This window comes from Sapajus apella, unplaced genomic scaffold, assembly GCF_009761245.1.
Source record: "Sapajus apella isolate SASKATOON/1434 unplaced genomic scaffold, GSC_monkey_1.0 scaffold73, whole genome shotgun sequence".
Taxonomy (NCBI): Eukaryota; Metazoa; Chordata; class Mammalia; order Primates; family Cebidae; genus Sapajus; species Sapajus apella.
Genome location: NW_022437013.1, coordinates 3,886,942 through 3,911,685, shown reverse-complemented (window position 1 = coordinate 3,911,685; position 24,744 = coordinate 3,886,942). Strand labels below are relative to the sequence as shown.

Here is a 24,744-nt window from a genome sequence, read left to right as displayed (position 1 = left end):
TGGGGTTGGTGGATGCTGACCTGGTGCTGAGGTGTGCCAGCAGCCTGGGGCTACAGCGGCCAGACTGAAGGCAGGGTCTGTGGGTGTTGGCCTGGAAGCTGGGTCTACAGTCCCAGCTTAGAGTCATGGCTGCAGGGACCAACACGGCACTGGGACTAGTATAGAGACTGAGTCTATGGGTGTTGGTCTGAAGCTTGAATCAGCAGGGTCTGGCCTGGAGGCTGGGCCTATGAGTACTGGCTCAGTGATGAGGACTAGGTCCATGAAGACTCCCTTGTTCTTGAGGCAGGCCTGAAGTCTAGGGCTGAAAATGACAGCCTGATGCTGGCCATAGTCTGGAGCCTGGGGCTGCTGGGGGACACCTGGCAGTGAAGGTCTGGAGATAGTCTTTGGAGGTCAAACTGGCAATAGAGTGGGGCTGAAGATTGACTCTGTGGGGCTAACAGCCTGCTGTTGACCAGAAGACTTACCAATAACTTAAACAGTTGATTAACACATATATTTTTGTAATGTGACATATATTATATATGGTATTCTTACAATAAAGTAAGCTAGTAAGCTAGAGAAAAGAAAATGTTATTAAGAAAGCTGTAAGAAGAGAAAATATATTTACTATCCATTAAGCAGAAGTGGATCGCCATGAAAGTCTTCATCCTCATTGTCTGCAGGTTGAGTAGACAGAGGAAGCAAAGGAAGAGTCAAGGTTGGTCTTGCTGTCTCAGGGGTGGCAGAGGCAGAGAGAAATCTGCATATAAGTGGACCTGCATGGGTCAAACCCATGTTGATCAAGGGCTGACTGTACTTTAACTGACAATGTTCCAAATCAGGTGAGTTCTTTTCAGTAGCAGCAACAGCAGCAGCAAAACTTCTAGTTCTTACAGCCTGCCTCACCCTTGTTGAACTACTGTGCCAACAGAGTTTGTGGGGAGTAAGTGGGGGAGGTGGTGAATAGACAGGTCCAAGCAAGAACACCAAAGACTTATTATTGTCTTACTCAAAGTCCAGAAGTTCTCAGTTTGTTGTATTCTTTGGTCAATTTCCAGAGTGCCGAAATGGTTATTTTTGGCCATTTGTCCAGGTTTTTAGCATTTATGCACATTCCCCAAACTCAGGAATTTATTTACTCAAATAAGGAGGATTTCCTCCACCAAGGTCAAAGAAACTCTTTCAACTGGGGAAGATATCAGTTTTTGACCACCATCAGTGAAAGAACCAACAGTAGCATTGACCAGAAGACTTTTCTACTATTTTACCATATAGCCTTTAGCCCAAACATATGAAGAAAGGAACTAATATTTAATAGATGGACATCAGTTTTGATATACACTCTGCTAATGTCATTTGAACTTCGAGCCATGTGAGTAAACCTAGGTGGCAGAACAAGAGAACAGAAAGCCATATATCTGCAGGATGGAAATGAGAAAATAGCAATGAAGGGGATAGAGGAGAATGTGAATGGAGTCTAATGACTTTTTTTTAAGGCCTCTTTATACCTAGATCAATTTTTCCAATTACTTTATAAATCCATTAACAGCAAGGACAGTATTTTATGTGCTGTGCAATGCTTTAATATAATGTCAGTACTGCACGTGTTAAATTAAAATAATAATAACTAGCTCCAATAGTGTGGGTAGTTTTGAAGGTTAGATTTGTTAGTATTATATGAAAATGAGTCCCAAATTCCAACTCTGTTATACAATATGAATCTGTCCCTCCAAATCTAGAAGATGGGTCCCTGAGGCATTGATACTAACAAAATTTTAGACACCTAAGAGTCAGATTTTCTGCTCTTTATTAATGTAAACAATATCAAAAAGCAGGCACATATGGAACCAAGGATAGATTAGCTGCCAAAATTTAGAATACTTGTCATGTAATGGGGAACAGCATCTAGACACAGCTGTACCACTATATTTTTCAAGTTATGTGAATTTTAGAAAATATACAGATAACAAAAAAGTCCATTGTATTAAAAAAAAACAGGCAACCTGTTAGGTATTGTAGATATTTAAATCAAACAGATGTTTTACACAGCTGTAATTTAATACAAGTGATACATGCCACTTTGAAAATGGATTTATTAATGAAATGTCAGATGCAATTAGAACTCTAGCTATTCAGGAATAAAAATTTCAACAAGTCTATTTTTTTTTCCTTTTCAGAAATGTGCAGTTCATATTACCAACCCATCAACCACTTTCACCTTGACCACCGACTTTGTATGGAAAAACACCAACAGTATTTGCTAAATATGTGCAGTATCTAATATCTAATTAGTACCTCAGGGCTGGTTGTTATAAACAGAAAACAATAAGGGACATATTAAATATCCCCAGCAGTACTTTCTGCATACTATCAAGTTTAGATATAAGGAAGATAATTTGAATTTGAAACAATAAGCCAGCTAGCTACCAGATTGCCATTAAGTACAAGGGAAACAACTAGAATAACTTGTGATCCATGAAAAAAATAATACTGTCTGTAGCTTTATATACTGAAGAAGTGAATATAATCCCTTTTAGCTTCGAATTAAAAACATGATTAGAGGGGAACATGGAAATAGATACTATATTTTTTGTTTCAATATTAATAAAAAAGAATGATACTAAAACTCTTTCGCCCTTGATGTTAACTATGGCCTAATTGTTCCCATCCCCCAACTTCAATAATCACCCCTAAATGACTACCTAGTATCCATTTATGAATCACTATAGAAATCAGCCACTAATCAGGGAGCCTCTGGCTCAAGGGACCTGTAATGGGTTGCAGAGGATTGCATATCACCTTTCATAAGCAGATGAGGTTGCCATCTGGTGGATTTTCTCTAACTGAAACCTAATAACATTTATAGATATAAGCAAAGCAACTTTTTTTATAGTTGGGCAAATGTTGCCAGTTTTAGAAAACATAGTTGCTTTTAACATTTATTGTGTCCATTTTCTGATATGCACTGAATGGATGCCTATTCTTTGTAACTGAGGTATGAGAATACTAGGAAAGTGAATATACTAAAGCTTTAGATTTAAAAGGTAAATGTGACTACATTTTTTAAAATTTAGCAAGTACTTGATAAAATTTTGTTATATTAATATTAAAATATCTAGAAATAAGGCCTATGACATCACATTGGCTGTGTTTTAAATATCAAAATGACTTTTGATGTCATGTATGTCTTTACCTGATAACCTTGCCATGGGAATTTGGGTACAGATACATGTAAGAACTGTAAACAGTTCAATTTCTAATCTACTCTAATGCAGAAAGCTGTTGTTTCACATACTACCACTCACATTTTCTAGTTTTGCTCTTCTCACCATCCTTTCCCTATTGGAATTCTCTAAAAGCAATCCTCATACATTGAAATATAACATTTCTTCCTTAGAAGGCATGGTAATTGGTTAAAACAGTGTGCTAGAAAATCGGTTATTCATTCTGTGTTTACACATAGGCCAGTTACCTGAAGTCTGTCCCATGGTTATCAACCAGCCATCTCACAAGTACATATTGTCTGTTAATCATAAATGACAGCAGGGGTTAAAAAAAAAAAAGCACATGAGCTTGAGTTAGGCCTGAATTAAAATCTGTTTTCTTCTCTTTTTTTTTTCTCTTTCATATGTTAATTCTACCTACCAAATAGTAAGTTTTAGCACATCTCAGTTAAATGTAAGAAATTTATTTTGGAAAAGTATGTATTTTTCTGGCTGAATACAGTTGTCATGTCAATCATTGTCCTTCTTTAAAAAAAGCTGGAGCCCTATCTACTTTTCTACTCCAAAAGTTTTAATTGACACTATGCTGTTTCCATGAAATAACCCACATCAAAACTAGTCTAAAAATAAATATTAAATATGAGCAAGCAAATACATACATATATACATACATACATACATAAAAGTATCAATGTAATACTAATGTAGTAGCTATTGCAGGGGTATGATGTCACAACTGCATATGTGATTTTATGTGAATGAGTATTTGTGACACGGGATAAATTTTTCTTGACAGCAAGATAGTAATAGTTTTGTATAGTATGTCATATAAGCTAGAAATGAGGATAATGAGCTCTGAAAAGCAGATGACAAAAATACATGCTAGTGATGTTCAAAATGCATGTAAATAATTCAAATAAATTATTTCATGAAATGAAGTGATAAAGCAACACAGCTAAATTCATGTATTTATATAATGTAGTTTTAAATAATTATTTTACTAGATTAAAATTTTAAATGCCAAGAATAGGCATTTGATTCATTTATTGATATCCATAAAAGATTTTATAATCCAGTTGACAAAGGAAACTTTCTAGTATCTTCTTTTGAAGTCTCCTTATGTTTGAGGATATATAACACATGTTGATTACTCTTAAATGTGTATCTGTAGCCTAACTCTTTCTGTTAAACTCCTGACATCTAAATACTTCCTGACATCTAAATACCTGACATCTAAATACTGGCATGTTCCACAGGAAAGACAGCAGAGCCAAATGGTTATCAGAAGAGACCAGGAGTTAAACAGACTGAGTTGGACTCCTGACTCCATCATTTACGAGCTCCGTAACTTTGGGCAAGCGTATTAGTCAGTGTTCCCTAGAGGGACAGAACTAATAGGATACACACACACACACACACACACACTAATAGGATACACACACACACACACACACACACACACACACACACACACGGGGAGTTTATTAAGTATTAACTTACACGATCACAAGGTCCCACAATAGGCTGTCTGCAAGCTGAGCCAGTCCGAGTCTCCAAACTGAAGAAGTTGGAGTCTGATGTTCAAGGACAGAAAGCATTCAACATGGTAGTAAGATGTAGGTTGGGAGGCTAGGCCAGTCTCGCCTTTGCATGTTTTCTTGCCTGCTTTATTCACTGGCAGCTGATTAGATTGTGCCCATCAGATTAAGGGTGGGTCTGCCTTTCCCAGCCCACTGACTCAAATGTTAATCTCCTTTGGCAACACCCTACAGACACACACAGGAGCAATACTTTGCATCCTTCAATCCAATCAAGTTGACACTCAGTATTATCCACCACAGCAAGTTACTTAGTTTCTCTGAACCTCACGTTTTTCATCTATAAAATGGTGACAAAAATAATACTGACCTCATAGGGTTATTGTGAAATTAAATGAGATATATATCTAACACACTTGGCTGAATGGAATGTAGTTAACACTCAATAAATTACATATTCCATATAAGCCAAACACAAAAATACAAGTTCTGATTTAATATGCATATCAGCACCATGGAAACCGGCAAGGCATCTGAGAACTCAGGGCGAATGGCAGGGAGCAGAAGAGCTATGAATCAAAGCCTGAAGAAAACTGCTGTCTATGGAATTATGGATACAGATTGCCTCTAACCCTATAGTTCCCTTTAATTCTGAACCAGGAGACTTAAACTCTACACTTCAATGGACAAGATCATCATAGGGTATCATTTTTCATTTGTAACCCCAAGTAATGAAGCTGTTAGCCATCTAGAATACAGACGTCCAAGTATGATACTGTTTCAGTTACTATTTCCAGTTACAAGGAATACATTTGTAGAAATATTCACAATGTTGTTTTCTTATCTGAACAACAAAATAAATACTTTTCTATGTCATGCATTTAAAAAAGTTATAAATTTCAAGATAGATACATACACATATATGTCTTTGAAATCAGAAAACTTTTCCCTTGCGTGCCATACCTGGCAGTCTTTCTTCTAGGCTTGCTCTACATAAAGTGCTTTTAATGATGTTTTGTAGTTGTTGTAGAAGATTGACATATATGATTAGGGTACAAAAAAGCATATATATTTGGAATGTCAGCTATATAATTCATTCTATATATATTGCAAATGGGCAAAATGGAAAAATGAAAATATTTGTGTCATTCATGTGGCATTTGTCACATAATACTGTGTAGAGTTTAGCAGTTATCTTACATATGTCTTATCTTCAACATTGGATTATGAGCTTCTTGATAAAATAGATAGCATTTTAGACTTTTAATATTATTTCCTACATAATGCTTATCACAATGACTTTCACAAAGCAGGTACTCAGTAGATAATGAGTAAGAAAGAAATTTACCTTCTTTTACAATAAAAAAGAATAATGGAAATTGTGAATCTTAAATAATCTGCAGGCTCAAAGATATCTTACTAGTCTTTTGGAGAATTATTTATATTCTCATTTTCTCTCTAGATTATTTCCATTAATCCTAGACCAAGTTTATACATGTTCCAGACTTATGCATTCTTGTTAATTTGTTTGACTGAATATGTATTAAGTCATCCCAGGCTGATACTACTTAAGACTTGTAAAGGTTTGATCGTTTGTAAACAGCAGCCACATTGCTTTCATAAACAGGTTTTAAAATTATAGTAATGCCTTGGCAGGTTTCTCTTTCTTCTATCCTTTTACTCTATTTCTTCTTTTACAAAGTATCTAATGGTATATTAAAAAAACAAATAGTAATATATGTGTGATTTGAACATTTACTACACATGCTAAATCAAAGCTCCTGCTTGAAGTTCCATATCATTAATCTTCAAATTCAAGTAGCTAAGATGAACTATTTAGTATTAACATACTAAAAGAATACCAAAAAGCACAGATAATGTTTAAAATTATGCTATGAATATAAATAAGTCTAGAGCAGCCCTTGAGATGGGAAGGGATGGGATGGAAAGAAAATGAGAACACTATAAATCTTTGGTGGTGTTTGCAACCTCTCTCCTCCTCCTTTCTCACTTGTCCTTTCTTTTTTACCGCTTAACCACATTTGTCAAATAGTCACTAACCATTTGCTATTAAATAATTTATGAAAAGTTTTTAGCACAATTATTGGCACATAGTAAACACTCAATACAGGTCAATAAATATTAGTCATTGCATTGTGTGCAACTCTACTTCGTTCCCCTTACTGTACATTTTTACTCAAATTTATATACAGGTTGGAGTTTGGTCAGGATTAGCATAGAGGAAGACCTTGCAGACTCTTTTTAAAAAATATGTAAATTTTGTCTGAAATTTTTTTAAAAAACTGTGTCTGCAATTCACCTATTTCATAAATGTACAACATTAAATGCCCTGGCTCCATCCTTCTAATCTGGAGCTGTTCCAATGAGTCGCTAAATAGCATGCTTCTTAAGGTTCCCAAATGAGGTCAATTAATCTCTAAAGGCAATTTTCATAAAATACACTCAACACATTCTGCGTCCACAAATTACTAGACAAGCCTTTATATCTTATGTTGATTTATTGACTTATCTGTAATTTCAAGTATTTGAAAATTCACATAATCCCGTTTTCTATAGCAATAGACCTTTTGCTTTTTCACAGAGCAGTGAATAGTCATATATATGGCTTGTCTATTATAGAATTTTTAAATTTCATGTTTCTCTGAAACAGATTTTAATGTTTCTGTTACAAAGTGGGCTTCTTATTCTCACACCCTGAGAGTTATCAGCTTTTGACCATATTATTTCTCAATATAGAATGTGCTATAAAGTTCCAGTTAGACAAGGCAGATTGAACATATGAATTTACGTTTCATGAGTTTCCACTAAAGTAACAGTAAAAAAAATTTGTAAGGTGCAGAAGGACAAATGTAATATAAATGCAGAAGGATGCTGGGCATAGGACCTGTAGTCCCAGCTACTCTGGAGGCTGAGGCAGGAGGATCACTTAAGTCCAGGAGTTAAGAGGCTGTAGTGTGTTAATACATCTGTGAATAGCCACTGCACCTCAGCCTGGTCAACACAGCAAGACCTCATGTCTAAAAAAAATGCAGAAGGGGCCAGGCACGGTAGCTCACATCTGTAAGCTGGATCAGGAGGGTGGATCACTTGAGGTCAGGAGTTCAAGAACAGCCTGGACAACATGGTGAAACATCATCTTTACCAAAAACACAAAAATTAGCCAGGCATGGTGGCACACACTTGTAATCCCAGCTACTTGGGAGGCTGAGGTAGTAAGATTGCTTGAACCTGGGAGGTGGAGGTTGCAGTGAGCTGAGATTGCACCACTGCACTTCAGCCTGGGTATGACAGGGCAAGACTCCCTCTAAAAAAGATACAGAACAGCAAACAACTAAAGTCAACAAAAATTTGGAGGCTGGAACACAATACATGAGATGAGTGCTAAACCAACATAATTGGAGAAAGCTGAAATCTAAGGCTGGTGGTGATGGGCTCAGTTCTTAGAAGTACTGGATACCTCTGAGGTACAGGGTAAATGGAAAGCTGAAAAAAGGAGAATTGATTGAAAGTCAAACTCAAGAAAAAATTAGATTGGGCTTGTGCGGTGGCTCAGGCCTGTAATCCTAGCACTTTGGGAGGCTGAAACAGGTGGATCACCTGAGGTCAGGAGTTTGAGACCAGCCTGGCCAACATGATAAAATCCCATCTCTACTAAAAATACAAAAATTAGCTGGGCATGGTGGTGGGCACCTGTAATCCCAGCTACTGGGGAGGCTGAGGCAGGAGAATGGCTTGAACCTGTGAAGCAGAGGTTTCAGTGAGCCAAGATCTCTCCATTGCACTCCAGCCTGGCCAACAAGAGCAAGACTCCATCTCAAAATAAATAAATAATAAAATAAAAGATAAAAAAAATAAAAAGAAGGAATTAGATCCTCTTGCTCCAGCCATGCAAGACATACATACCTCCTTCTTTTTTGCCTTCTGCCATGGTTGTTAAGTTTCCTTAGGCCTCCTGAGCCATGCTTACTGTACAGCCTGTGGAACCAAGAACCAGTTAAATCTCTCTTCTTTATAAATTAACCAGTCTCAGGTAGTTCTTCATAGCAATGCAAGAACGGACTAATACAAATGAGAATGCAGATAGAAAAGGTCCACATGACAGTGAAATTTCAGAAGATGGAATAAAGAGAAGATTCTAAAAGGTTCCAGAGAGAAAAAACAGGTAATATGGAAATGATTGCAAATAATATTAATTGCAAATTCTTCAATTGTATCCCTAGACTCTGGAAGACTAGTTCTGAGGGAAAATAATTTCCAGCTGTGGTAGGCTGAATAATGTCCTCCCCAACTCCCACCCAAGGGTGTCCTAATCCATGGACCTATGAATATGTTACCTAACATGGTAAAAGGGACTTTGCAGATGGCATTAAATTAAGGATCATGAGATGGGCAGATGATCCTGGATCATCTGGGTGGGGCTAATGTAATATTAATGGCCTTTGTAACAGGAGGACCAAAGTAAGATGTAAAAACTCAACCAGAAGTTGGAGTAATATGTTTTGACGATGGAGGAAGGGTCCATGAACCAAAGTGTGCAGGCAGCCTTAAAGACCTAAAGAACAAGAAAAAAGATTCTTCAGTAGAGCCTCCAGAAGAAAGCAGCCTTGCCAACACCTTGCTTATTGAAAGTGATTTCACATTTCTATGAATAACCTGATGTATCTGAATATACGAAGGGAAGATGTACAGATCTTTTAGGAAGATCTGTTTGAGAATGAGTGATAGATCCATAGATAAAATCCTGAGTCAATAAAAATTAAACATGACAAAATTTTTATAGGGAAGAAAATGTCATTCATACTCAAATACATAAACTCTGAACAATGTTTACAAAGTCATAATAATAAAATCACTAAAGATTGACTTCACCAAAAGTTGTGATATCAATATTCTGAAAGGAAAGACAGTACATATTCATGGGTATATAAGAGAGCCAAATTGTCACCTTTTATAATAAAACTGTCAATAGATTAAAGCTGAACAATCAAGATATAGCAATACAAGCATGTTATATGGAAACATGGTAATAAACACCATAGGGAATAGTGAAAATTGTTTAGTTATTGTCCTTCAGTAGTGAGAATCAGAAATAGAGATAGGACTTTTTCAGTATACTATTTTTAAAAATCTGTGCATATGGCATTACTTTAATAAAATTAACATTTTAGTTTTAAAAAGAATTATTCCCATGAACAGGGCCGGGGAAGTGGCTCACACCTGTAAGCACAGCACTTTGGGAGGCTGAGGCAGGAATATTCCTTGAGCCCAGGAGTTCGAGGTTGCTACCATAGGATCACTGCATTCTAGCCTGGGCAACACAGCAAGAACGGGTCTCTAAAAAAAATTTTTTTAAAGGAGTTATTCCCATGAAAAATACACTTGGGGTTAGCTTAATCATTCAAGGATGTGTTGTGTGTATGGTCTAATCTGGAAATCATAATTTTTAAGACAATTAAAAGCCATCTGAATATGTTGCCACATTTGCCATTTGCTCAACTCTCAAGGAATACAAATCAAACTTCTTCCCATGACCTGTAGGGTTTGTTGATCTCTCTGCCAGCTCCTTTGCGTATTATACTCTACACATACTGTCCTTTTTTCATTTTTTTGTTCAAACAAGCAAAACCCCTTCCCTAATGGCCTGCTCACAATCTATTCACCTTGTTTGGAAGGTTATTCCCTCTGTATTCTCCTGGTTGGCTCCTTATTTTTCAAGCCTCAGCTTAAATATCACTTCTGCCCAGCAGCTTTCCCTAACCTTTAAATCTAAAGTTGGTCCACACCCCAGCTACACATCACCTGCTCTCTTACATGGCTCTCTTCTTTATCACAATTTATAAAAATATGTTTGAGTCATATTTGCGTGTTTCCTTTACACTGTAAACTGTCTAGCGCATCTGTGCATAGCAGAGGGACTTGCACATAGTAAGTGCTTAATGAATATCTTTGAATGAACTTGTTTTAAGTGATATAGCCATGCATCTGACATTTAAGAACAGTGTTATGCTATATTCTGTTGTGTTGCTGTATGATAGTAAAAATTAAAGAGGACTGAAACAAACTAATACAATTCAGACTTTTCTTTCCTTTTTCAACTTTTATTTATGAATTGGGAGGTACGTGTGCAGGTTTGTTTCAAAGGTATATTGTGTGATGCTGAGGTCTGGATATGACTGAACCTTTTTGAAAACTTAAGAAACTTCCAAATCATGATACCTCTTGTCTCATTTAAGCACTAGATCTTTATTATACAACAGAGTTGGAACAAGATCTAGATTTTGAGTGCTTATTGGTTAAAGGAGGCTACACTCAGACTATACTCAGTCTGCTTTAATCAAACATTTTATCGCTTGTAGCTTAGTTGATTATGATAATTTTACAAATCAGGGGATTAATTAATGACATCACTGGCCGGGCGCGGTGGCTCAAGCCTGTAATCCCAGCACTTTGGGAGGCTGAGGCGGGTGGATCACGAGGTCAAAAGATCGAGACCATCCTGGTCAACACGGTGAAACCCCATCTCTACTAAAAATACAAAAAATTAGCTGGGCATGGTGGCGTGTGCCTGTAATCCCAGCTACTCAGGAGGCTGAGGCAGGAGAATCGCCTGAACCCAGGAGGCGGAGGTTGCGGTGAGCCGAGATCGCGCCATTGCACTCCAGCCTGGGTAACAAGAGGGAAACTCCGTCCCCCCCAAAAAAAAAAAAAAAATTAATGACATCACTGATCCATACAGGAGGCATATAGTCATATAATCAAGTTCACATAAATATCTTTTCCTCCTTTTCAAAATACTTGGTAATGAGATATATAACTTAGCCTAGTAGTCACCACAATAAAATTAAATGTTTGACAGAAGTGACTTGCTCCATATTCAATTAGATTTTACTTAAAGAGATCCTTTCATGATTTTTAATCATTGTCATTGTGGCCTAGGAAGGATGCGTGGTTAAAAAAAAAAAAAAAATCATGAGAGGGCAGAGTTTGGTGGCTCACGGTTGTAATCCTAGCACCTTGGGAGGCCAAGGTGGGAGGATTACTCGATGGTAGGAGACCAGCCTAGGCAACATAATGAGACCTTCCCATCTCTACAAAAAAATTAAAAATTACCCGGATGTGGTGGCATGTGCCTGTGGTCCCAGCTACTCAGGAGGCTGAGATGGGAGGGTTGCTTGAGCCCAGAGGGTTGGGGCTGCACTGAGCCATCATTGCGCCATTTTCAGAGCGAGACCGTGTCTAAAAAAAAAAAAAAAAAAAAAAAAATCACAAGAGTTTAATTATTTCAGTAATATTATAGCTTTAATATGATTTGTAGTAAAATTTTCTATAAGCAGCAATTTCATGTACAGATTGGTTTTATAAAAATCTTTAAATTTTAGTTGGATAAAATCAGATGAAGCATGTAATTTGTTTACCACAATGGTTGGCACATTAGGAGTGTTCAATAAAAATTAGTTTCTTTCTCTGCCTCTGGTGACCCAAGTAGTGATACCGCCAACTCTCATTTATTATAGTCTATTAAAACTCCAATTTTGTACTGCACAGTTATTTTGTTTAACCTAAGACTTATTTGACTTGTTTCAGCTGATTGTTTTTGCTCCTTCATATTTTAAAAAATTTGCTTCACATTTTTTAAATTTCTTTTTCATGTACCCAAATGAGTTTCTTTCTTTCAAAAGAATCACAACACATTCTAACAAAGTCGCCATTATTTAATTCTTTTTTAATCTTCATTCTGTCAGTTCTCTTGTACACCCTTGGGCCAATGAAGCTCTTTGTTTTACTTGCTCGAATCTTGAAAAACAAAGCAACCTATTGTCAACATTTTAAAGACAATTTCGATACAAATATCAATTAATAAATTAAAAAATTTTCTTTGAGGTTCTCTAGAAATTGACTCTATTATAGTATTATTTTAACTCTGGATTTGACCAATATAGCTGGAAAATAATTATTTTGATGTTCCTAAAAGTAAGACAGTTGCCAAAAAAAAATATTGTGATAGTTAATACTGAGTGTCAACATGATTGGATTGAGGGATACAAAGTATTCATCCCGGGTGTGTCTGTGTGGGTGCTGCCAAAAGAGAATAACATTTGAGTCAGTGGTCTGGGGAAGGCAGACCCACCCTTAATCTGATGGGGACAATCTAATCAGCTACCAGCAAATATAAAGCAGGCAGAAAAACGTACAAAGGTGAGACTGGTCTAGCCTCCCAGTCGACATCTTTCTCTCCTGCTGGATGCTTCCTGTCCTTGAACATCAGACTCCAAGTTCTTCAGTTTTAGGACTTGGACTGGCTCTCATATATCCTATTAGTTCTGTCCCTCTAAGAGAACCCTGACTAATACAAATATTTAGTGGGGTACAGGGAGGAAATGAAGGGTTAGGTTTTGGCAACTTCTTAAGAACATAAACATTCAAAAAGTGGAGATTATAAGTGGGTTTTATAACTTGCAACTTTTCAGCTCTGTTCAAAGACATTTACTATAATAATAAAGAAAAAGTATACAAAAAGTTTTGATGAATGATGGAAATTTGAAGAAATAAATCTAAAGTCACCTCAAGGATTCTGCAATGTGCTGTATTTAAAAGATTAAGAAGAAACATTTCTGATTCATCATCCTTTCAAAGTTAGTTATATTAGTTTATTTTTTAATGCATAGCCATTATTGAAGGCTCTTCATTAAAGGATAGGTCAGCTTAGTGTAGAGAAGCACAGGACAGGCATCAGGAGGGTTGGAGTCAAGCCTTAGCTCTGCTTTTACCAGTATAATCTTGAAAAAAAAAAAAGTAACTATTAATTTGAGCCTCTGCTTCTTGTCCATAAAATAAAAATAATGGATTCTATAGGTTTTTTAAAAAAATCTTTTGAAAGTACACAAACCATTAATTAACCCATGCATAGGATAAATAATCTATTGTTGGAATAGAATAGGAACTACATTTTATTTATCTTTGTAATTCCAATAGGCCTAGGTATCCCACTATGTACCTAGTAATTTAATTATTTTTTATGCAGTAAACAATATCGAGTATCATGTAGGTTCCAGGAATAGCATTAAATGCTGCGAATTTAGAGATTATTTAAATATGGTCTCTATCTTTTAAGATTTTACAATACAAAAGAGGATAAAAGTATACAGGTGATTTAAACATCAAGAATTATGACAGAGGTAGGCAAAGAATGTTACTCATGGCACATAATGGGCACAATATTAAAAGGGGTGGAGAATGGCTTACTGGAGGAAATTGCACCTCTAATGAATCTTGAAGGAATAGTTAGTCACATTGACAAGGCAGCAGAGATAATAGCAAGAGCAATAAGAAAGAAATGTAAAGATTATAAATAAGTGAATATGTCATACATTCATTCCAAATTCCTTCTAAATTTTAAAAATAAAATAGATTCTGTTATATAAAATGGGTATGAAACCACCTTTATCATAGAATAACTTATGCTACTTTATTTTCCATATTTCCTTTAGATTATCAGAAATAGCCACATGTCTATTTTATCTGGGTAAGAGTGTATATTTCTTTAGAAGAAAGAGACATGCATTTTACAAATACACATCAGAAAACCTGGGTTTTATATTTATATTAATAGCATTTTATCAAAACAAACTTATGGAAGATTGAATGTCACTTACGTATAACAATTATTCCCATGCAACTTTCATAATAGTAACATTTAACAGTTTTGATCAGGGTTATACCTGAAAGTAAAATAACATAATGGACAAGGACAGCACTAAAAAATGGCCAGGGACTTCCCATAAAGCACAAAATTTCTGATTTATAACATTTTATTAAAACAACTTATAGGCTGTGCACGGTGGCTCATGCTTATAATCTCAGCACTTTAGGAGGCCAAGGTGGGTAGATCACAAGGTCAGGAGTTCAAGACTAGCCTGACATGGTGAAACCCTGTCACTATTAAATACAGAAATTAGTCGGGCCTGGTGGTGCGTGCCTGTAATCCCAGTTACTCAGGAGGCTGAGGCATGAGAATCACTTGAACCTGGGAGGCGGAGGTTGCAGTGAGCCGAGATCGTGCAACTGCACTCCAGCCTGGGTGACAGAGTGAGCCTGTCTCCAAAAAAAAAAAAAAAAAAAACCAAAAAAGAAACAAAACAAAACAAAAACAAAAACAAAAACAAAAAACGCTGAGTATCTTTTTTCATCTAACAACTATTTCCCACATCTCCTTTTATAAGGTCAAATAATGAATCTCTGTGATTTTCCAAAGGCCCACTGAGAAATTTCACTTGTTTTAGGTTAAAAGTTTTAGTTTTAGGTATAAAATATATCCTGGTGGCTCACACCTGTAATCCTAGCACTTTGGAAGGCCAAGGCAGGCGGATCATGAGGTCAGGAGTTGGAGACTATCCTGTTTGGTCAGGTGAAATCTCGTCTCTACTAAAAATAGAAAACTTAGCCAGGTGTGGTGATGCGAACCTGTAATCCCAGCTATTCAGGAGGCTGAGGTAGAGAATTGCTTGAACCAGGGAGGTGGAGGTTGCAGAGAGCCAAGATCGCGCCACTGCCCTCCAGCCTGGTGACTGAGCGAGACTCTGTGCAACACCATTCAGGACATAGACATAGGCAAGGGCTTCATGACTAAAACACCAAAAGCAATGGCAACAAAAGCCAAAATAGACAAATGAGATCTAATTAAACTTAAGAGATTCTGCACAGCAAAATAAACTATAATTAGAGTGAATCGGCAACCAACAGAATGGGAGAAAATTTTTGCAATCTTCCTATCTGAAAAGGGCTAATATCCAGAATCTCCAAAGAGCTTAAACAAATTTACAAGAAAAGAACAAACAACCCCATCAAAAGTGGGTGAAGGATATGAATAAACATTTTTCAAAAGAAGACATTTATGCAGCCAACAAACATGAAAAAATGCTCATCACTGGTCATTTGAGTAATGCAAATCAAAACCACATTGAGATACCATCTCATGCCAGTTAGAATGGCGATCATTAAAAAATCTGGAGACAACAGATGCTGGATAGGATGTGGAGAAATAGGAATGCTTTTACACTGTTCGTGGGAATATAAATTAGTTCAACCATTGTGGAAGACATTGTGGCAATTCCTCAAGGATTTGGAAATAGAAATACCATTTGACCCAGCAATCCCATTAATGGGTGCATATCCAGAGGATTATAAATCATTCTGTTATAAAGACACATGTACACGTATGTTCATTGCAGCACTGTTTACAATAGCAAAGACTTGGAACCAACCCAAATGCCCATCAATGATAGACTGGATAAGGAAAATGTGGCACATATACACCGTGGAATACTACTCAGTCATAAAAAAGGATGAGTTCATGTCCTTTGTAGGGACATAGATGAAGCTGGAAACAATCATTCTCAGCAAACTGACACAAGAACAGAAAAATTAAACACCGCATGTTCTCACTCATAAGTGGGTGTTGAACAATGAGAACACAGGACACAGAGAAGGGAACATCGCACAAGCCTCGGGGCTTGTTGGGGGATAGGGGAGTTACGGAGGGATAGCAGGGTTTGGGGAAGGATAATATTAGGAGAAATACCTAATGTAGGTGATGGGGAGATGAATGCAGCAAATGACCATGGCATGTGTATACCTATGTAACAATCCTGCATGATCTGCACATGTACCCCACAACTTAAAGTATAATAATTTTTAAAAAACCCTGAAATTTTTATTTGATCTAATTTAGAAACTGATTTTGAGAGGGCAAAATTAAGAGTTGTGGAGTTGATTAGGTGAGATCATGATTGCCTGAGAAATAATACTTCTTTACCTAATTAATCAAAGTAAAAATAAAGCATTTGAAAAAAAAAACACAGAAGGTAACACTATTGTAAAAATGTTAGTTATTTCATAAGTAAAAAGCATATGTTCTATGGGATTTTTTCCCATAGATAAGAACATAATAAAGACAATTTAATCATAGAACATTTTTCTTGAAAGGCACAGAATCTATTCTATTTACACAGATTACATAAAAGATAAAGATTAACTTTTTACATTGCAGGTAGAAGCATTAATTTCCAAATAAAGGAAGCAAACTCATCTAAACTGAGGGACCATTGTAAATATCTTACTATATTTCATAGCTTCTTTTCAGACTCAGGTATTATAAATCAAGGCAAATAAAATATACTTTCCACTTTTTGTCTTTCTTTCTGCTCTTTCATATTCTTTTAGGGGATCTGTGAGGTCAAAACAATTTTCATAATAATGAAAAATCATGTGCCTTTTTGACTTTCATTCTCTCATGAGTATACACTGTTGTTTTCCATAGGTTACTTGATACATCACATTGTAAAGGATTAAAAGTAGAAGCTAGGCCGGGCGCAGTGTGTCACACCTATAATTCCAGCACTTTGGGAAGGCAAGATAGGTGCATCACTTGAGGCCAGGAATTTCAGACCAGCCTGGCTAACATGGCAAAACCCTGTCTGTACTAAAAATATAAAAATTAGCTGGGCATGGTGGTGCAAGCCTGGAATCCCAGCTACTCGGGAGGCTGAGGCAGGAGAGTTGCTTGAACCTGGGAGGCAAAAGTTGCAGTGAGCTGAGATCATGCCACTGCATTCCAGCCTGGGTGACAGAATAAGACTCTGTCTCAAAAAATAAAATAAGTAGAAGCAAATATAAGGATATAGCTGTCTTGTCTTCTACTAGCCCAGATAATAGGAGATAAGCAAATATGTGAAACAATTATATTCTTCTCATAAAATTTTGTTTTGAAAAATAGTCACTGTAACAAAAAAAGATCATTTATGTCAACATGCAATGTGTTCATCGTTGCTATTTTTCAATGAATATTTAAAAATTTTCCTTTTTTCTTTAATATGGTAAATATCTATAATTATAACTTACATTATAAATCACATAAGCAAAAGCTCTTTGAGGTTCTCAATAAATTTTAAAAGTATAAAAGGGTCTGGAAACCAACAATCCACTTTAGGAAAATCCTACTTTTTTCCCTTGAAAAACAAAAGGACATATACTGTTGTAATTCTCTGTCAGTGTTATTACTTGAAGAGTTTAAACCACCCATATTACTTATAACTTTTTTTTTCCCCATTTATTTTATTGCATTTTAGGTTTTGGGGTACATGTGAAGAACATGCAAGATTGTTGCATAGGTACACACGTGGCAGTGTGATTTGCTGCCTTCCTCCCCATCACCTACATCTGGCATCTCTCCCCTTGCTCTGTCTCCCTCTCCCCAGCTCCCCACCCCCCAACGTCCCTCCCCTATTTCCCCCAGGGAGGAGAGTACTTACAACTTTTAACCAAAGTAACTAATTTCTGTTTTAAAGAGAAAAGAGCCGGATGGAAAATAAACTGTCTGGCATATACAACCATTTTAATAGAGTAGCAGAGGTTAAGAATACATATGACAGAACGTTCTATGGTCACACAAAATCTTTTCATAACTTCCTGAAGTGTCAAAAATAAATGCATTCATGACATGACTCCAAGATATAGCTAGCCACTTCACAGCACTTAAAAATAAGAAACAAAAACATTTAAATTTAAAATTATGTTTAGGTTAAATCAGTGTTTTAATATTCTATTTTACTTAGAAAATAAAATTATTTCTTTTCAATGATTACCCATTAACTCAATTTAATGTCAGTCCACGATTTTGAATTGCTTAAAGATCTTGGAAATAATCTTTAATCCGGCCTACTTCAAAGTATAATAGCTGTTGATACAAAATTTGTCAGAGTAATGATTTCATTTTGTTGACTACAACTTTACATCTTTTATAATCATAAACATTTTTTGGAATCATGTTAACTTATTTGATCAGTAAACCTATACAAGTTTAGGAAAAATAAATCTTAGTAAAATACAATATATGCTTGTATTATCCTTTACACTAAGAAATCGGAAAAAACCATAATTGTCAAAATAATGTTAAATATGCATTCTTGGTTTCTGAGTTAGTTTCTGTAAGAGATGTTTTGTTAAAGTCTAGTACATTTAAAGTATTATAAGTCAATTTGTTTATTTTCTGGGAACAACATTTAATTCATATATGTACTTATGTTCTCTCATCAGAACAGTGCTCCTTTAATTTAATATTTAAAAAATTTTTAATATATAAAAAAATTCTTTGAAAGCCATCAGCACCTTATTTTGTGACAGTCTCCCATCCAAGTACTAACCAGGCCCCACCCTGCTTAGCTTCATGAGATCAAATGAGATCAAGCACATTCAGGGTGGTATGGTCATAGACCAATTTAATATAGGAAAAAATTTTACAGATTCAATGAGAGTTAAAGGTCTTTCTGAATGATACTCACATAGATTCACAGAGAGCTTATGTTTTCAGATATATGACTTCAGCCACAGATCAAGAGTAAACATAAAAACACAAATATTTGCCAATCTTGATATCAAAAAGCTATTCTTCTTCCTGGTGGCATAAAGTTTTAATTTAAGACAAAATTGACAGACAAACAAAATAAAGGAATTCTGTTGTCTCTTGCCTAACAGGAAATAGTTCTTTATAATATATTACTATTAATCCATATAACCCATTAATGCAGAGATTGAATTCTCAGAAATTCACAGATAGCTTATAACTTCAGATATATAACTTCAGCCACAGATCAAGAGTAAACATAAAAACACAAATAGTTGCCAATCTTGATAGCAAAAAGCTATTCTTCTTCCCGGTGGTATAAATTTTTAATTTACTTGAAGACAAAATTGACAGACGAACAAAACTGATAAAGGAATTCTGTTTTCTCTTGCCTAACAGGAAATAGTCCTCGATAATACATTACTATTAATCCATATAACCCATTAATGCAAAAATAAAGGAAAAAAAAAAGAGAGATTTAAAAAAAAAAGAAAAAAAACCCATTAATACAGAGACTGAATAAACATGCCATAATACCAGATTCCCAGCTATTGCTGCTACCAAGTGGGAATAACTTAGTGGTCATGTATAAATTAGAAATAAAATAATAACCCCCCAAAAAAATCTCAGGAAGGAGAATAACTAATGAAACAGAGTATACAAAGTTAAAGTTCATTGGTTGCTTAGATTTACCTCTGGGAGCTAAGAAAAGACATGTCCAGGCTTAACCAGCAAAAGAGCTGTACTTCTTCAGTAAGTTGCTTCCTAGCCATGTAATCTTGAGCACACAGCTTAACTTCTCCCATTCTGTTACTCCATAGGGAAGGTGTGTGATTAAAATATGATGATTAACATGAATACATTTAATAAAACTGCAAAGTGCCATACAAATGTTAGTTATAACAATCAATATAATCAGTGTATGACATTAACATTAAATATGGATTTATATAATTTTTTTCCTTTGTTATCAAACAGCAGAATATTTGCTCTTAGAGTCATACAGTGTATAGTTAAAAGACCAAATCTGAATCTATTACTTTCATTATAAATGAGAAAACTGAGGCTCAAGATAGATAGGTTAAATGATTTCTTTGAGGTTATTTAGCTAGAGTAGTGGGGTGGTGTGATATCTAGGACATGTTGATCTATTCTGCTTTTGTTCTAATGTATCAGCTAGAAGTAGTTTTGTAAACTATTTTTAGGGTTTTAGTTTAATAGTTAATGTACTTATTATCCCACATATAAAAAATGGTCTCTGTAACTTATTGTGCTTTGCAGTATAATTAAGAGGAAATGAGTCACTGTAGTCTCTGATTCGTGTATAGGAAGCTTAAGTCCTGGATTTTTTTTTAGGACAGGTAATACTTTTGAATATTTTTGTCTTTATATTTCACTAAATATTCAGATTTTATTCTCTATTTGGGCAGAAAATATGATTGTGATTATTTTATTATTCAACCATGGCCTTTCTATATTTATTGTCATAAAACTGTAGTTTCGCTGTATCATTAATTTTGTTAACAAAAGACCATGAGGTCTGCAAAGGAAAAATAAAGAAGAATTTTATTTTCTTAAAAAAAAATCACAGCCTCTGATGTAAACTGAAAGCATGTTATTGGGAAAGATCCCACCCCAGCCCTCAATGAGGTCCGTATGTGCAAATGAAGAATTCAAACTCATTCAGCCTGAATTGGTTGAAAACTGCTGGGTCCTGAATGGGTAGTTTTCGAGCCAGAACCCGAAGTCTGTTGGATGCTCCTTTCAGGCTGCTGATGGGAGTTTTCCTGCTACTGTGTCTCAGCTCCAGTTACTGGTTACAGGAACTGCCTTAGCTCAGAGGCACAAACAGGATGTTTGCCTGGAACTGTCCTCCTTGGGAACCCTTTTAAATTTTAGCATGTCTAAAAAACTGTCTAAAATACAGAGAATTCCTAAAGCTATGACAATTAAGATAAAAACAAAGTAAATGTAAGGGCTGAGCATATTACATGGAAAGCTTGTTCACCATCAGTAATCCATACAAGGCAATGGGGGAAGGAGGCTTTAATTAAGAAATATAAGGGTTGTAGCATTAGAGAGAAATTGGGGTTCACATTCTACAATAATCCACATACTCTGAGCTGCCTTTTTGTAACAAGTAAGGGGAAGAAAAAGATGACCTGAACGTGAGAGGGATCAAGGCTTAGCCTTAAGGAAATTAATACATATCCAAGGAATTTAATTAAATCTTGACAAAATTATAATTTTTCTTTAGAGAAAAATTAGGTTATGAGATACTATTTTCTTTTTACATCTCAGATAGCAGTTTCAGATCTTGAAAGAGGGATATGGATGAAACAAAATTGCACATTTAACTCCCAAACAAGATTATGAGAAGGGACAAATAGACATCCAATCCTCCTTAGCAGTCTGCAGAGACAAACTGACCTTTATACGTAACCCAACATCTTTCAGCCAGCCAACTGACCTCCTATGAGATACTATTTTCTTTTTCTCCCAATTTAACCATTGCTTACTGCAATCTATTATGACATTTACTGAGGGTGAGCAGGCAGTAAAAATGAAGAGTGTCAGCAAGGTGTTTTGAGAGGGACAACATAAAACCATATCATCAATATATTGTAAAAGGGTTGAACCTCACAAAAAGGTTATCTGTTCCAGGTCTGCTCAAATAATCTGGGAAAAATAGATAGGGCTCTCAGGATACCCCTGAGGAAGTACTGTCCATGTATATTGTTGGCCTCTCCACATTAAAGTGAAAAGAAACTGACTTTCAGGTAAACAGGGATGCTGTAAAAGGCAACACAGAGGTCAAAAGCAGAAACATACTGGGTGTCAGAAGGCATATTATTTAAGAGTATATGTGGATCAGACACAATGGGGTATCAGGAATAACAATATTGGTTACAGCTCTAAGTTCTTGAACAAACCTCAATCTTCTCCCATTATGTTTCTAGATGGGTGAAACAGGTATTGCATGGGATAGTACAGGGGATGAGTCCCTTAGAAATAAAATAATCAATGATAGATTCTATGCCTGATAAGGCCTCAGAATTGAGAAGGTATTGTTTCAAATTTAGAAGAGAATTGTTAGGATCTATCTGAATGAACACAGGTGGTGCTAAGTGAAAAAGACAGATATTGGTATTCATTTTTGCCCATAGGGTCTCAAACAATTCCCTTAAGGTAGGTTGTTCAGAAATGGCTGGACAGCTCACCAGGGAAACACATAAGTGAGGTCAGAAGTAGAGGAATTAGACTGGGGGCAGTGATTCATGCCTGTAACCCTAGCACCTTGGGAGGCCAAGGCGGGAGGATCGCTTGAGCCCAGGAGTTTAAGGCCAGCCTGGGCGACATAGTGAAACCTCGTCTCTGTATGTAAAAAAAATTAGCTGGGTGCAGTGGCGCCTGCCTGTGATCCCAGCTACTCAGGAGGATGAGATAGGAAAATCACTTGAGCTTAGGAAGTCAAGGTTGCAGTGAGCCACAACTGTGCCACTACACTTCAGCCTGTGTGACACAGCAAGACTCCCTTGTTAAAACCAAAACAAAACAAAGCAGAGGTCTCAGGTGAGGTTATTCCTAATATAACACATTTCCCTTTTGAGTAAATGATGTTGGCTTGACTCTTTTCAAGGAAGTTCCTTCCTAATAAACGTATGGGAAGGGAGGGGAGAAGGAGGAAGCTATGGTATCCAATGATGGGCCCTATCTGATAAGGAATTGGATTTGACTTGACTATCATTGTCTGGCTGGGGACCCCGATCATTTGGGTGGTTTGACTACTCTTGGGAAGGCGATCTGAAAAAGAGTTGGAGTTTAGCACTGAGAGGGTAGCAACAGTATCTATCTGTGCCTGGATCAATTTGTTATTTATTTGCAAACCAACTTTCTCCAGCTTGTTCACAGAAGAAAGAATGTTGCCCTTATCTCCCTGAAGCATCCCTACTCTTGTAATGAAGAAAAAGCTGGCATTTCCTTGGCTTTATCTGGGTTCTTCTGAAGCCATCATCTGTATTTTCCATAACGTCTTTTGTAGTGATCAAAGCCCTTGTGAAAGAAACAGATCTTGTTTCCCAACATCTTGCGAGAATTTTGGTTCTGTGATTGTTTTTTAAATTGCTGAATATGTAGAGCCATGAGCGTGGTGGTCTTTTCCTAATAATCAGGTGTCTTATTTATTCTTTGTTTGTTTCTTTATGAAGTTTTAGAGAGATAGTTTGCCAAAGAGGCAATTTTGTGGGGTTTCTTAAAGGTCCAATTGAGGTTATGTTGTTTGACTAAGGCATTAAAAGTCTGGTTAAGATCCAAAAGAAAACTGGAATTAAAAAGTACTGGTATCCTCCGTTAAGTCCTTGATACCACAATTTTGCAGGAAAGCCTTTTTTTTGTTTTTTTCTGAGACAGAGTGTTGCTCTGTTGCCCAGGCTGGAGTGCAGTGCTGCCATGTCAACTCACTGCAACCTCTGCTTCCCGGGCTCAAGTGATTATTGTGCCTCAGCCTCTTGAGTAGCTGGGACTACAGGCATGCACCACCATGCCCAGCTAATTTTTGTATTTTTAGTAGAGACAGGGTTTTGCCATCTCTACTAAATGTATTTTTAGTAGAGACATAGTTGGCCAAGCTGCTCTCAAACTCCTGACCTCAAGTGATCCTCCTGCCTCTCAGCCTCCCAAAGTGCTAGGATTATAGGTGTGAGCCACCACGCCCAGCGTGGAAAGCCATTTTGAACCAGTCATAATAATCTAAGACAGACTCATCTTTCTTTTGAGTGAATCATTGAATGGCTTTCCCATTAATTTTCTAGAGGAAAAATACTGGAATGACCTTTAACAAATAACAGGTTATTTTCTTTGCTTTTATTATGGCCTTTTCCCTTTTGAAATGGAAGTCCTCTAGAGGTTTTATCCATTTATTTAGGCATATACATGTTTGACCAATGACATTGACGCCCAGCATGTGAATTAGTTAATAGATTTTCGTGAGTCTGGGCCAGTATGTGCTCATGATTAAACCAAAGTGGCATTCAAACTGAAGGAAGTCAGTTTTAGGCCAATTGCCAAGAGTTCAGATTTAGACCAAGGAATGCAAGAAATGGTCTGATCTCCCTTTGCATTTTCACTTATTTTAAATGGGGCAATAAGAGGAGTTGAGGGGTTATGGGTAGTGTGCCTGGGATAGACAGTGAAGAGAAAAAAGGAAGTTCAGAAAGTGAAGAAGGTAGTAGCAGAAGAGAATAAAGTAGAGGTAGTGCAGAAGGAGTGAAAGGAGAAGAACAAAGGGTTACAGAGTCCCTCTTGGGAGCAGAATCTGGGCTAGGAGGATTTTTAAGTTTTTGGAGACAGGGAGTTCAGAATTAGTTTCTCTCAAGAAGGCAATTTGAAATTCTTGATTGCATTTGGAGTTTTCATAGTACCTGTTAAATAAAGCCTCGTATTTTCTTTGAGAGGCCTAGATTCCTCTTTGTTCTAATTGTATGCATAAATAAATTTGATTAGGGGTACAGAAAGTTCCCAATTGTAGCCAAAAAAGTTTTAAATCACCCTGGGTTAATTTTATCCAGAGCTTTAAATA

The 24,744-nt window shown here is 36.3% G+C and overlaps 1 long non-coding RNA gene across 6 annotated transcripts in view; it reads right to left on the bottom strand.

Annotated features, from left to right (window-relative positions):
- LOC116531855 overlaps positions 1-24,744 on the bottom strand; it is a 36,485-nt gene that overhangs the window by 8,520 nt on the left and 3,221 nt on the right. For 2 of the 6 annotated variants that reach the window (XR_004260620.1, XR_004260622.1), the window contains 4 exons: positions 19,860-20,038; positions 12,184-12,555; positions 11,879-12,004; positions 8,639-8,743 (listed from right to left, as the gene is read on the bottom strand). This is a non-coding gene — a long non-coding RNA (uncharacterized LOC116531855). The other 4 variants (XR_004260621.1, XR_004260625.1, XR_004260624.1 and 1 more) reach the window with 4 other exon arrangements.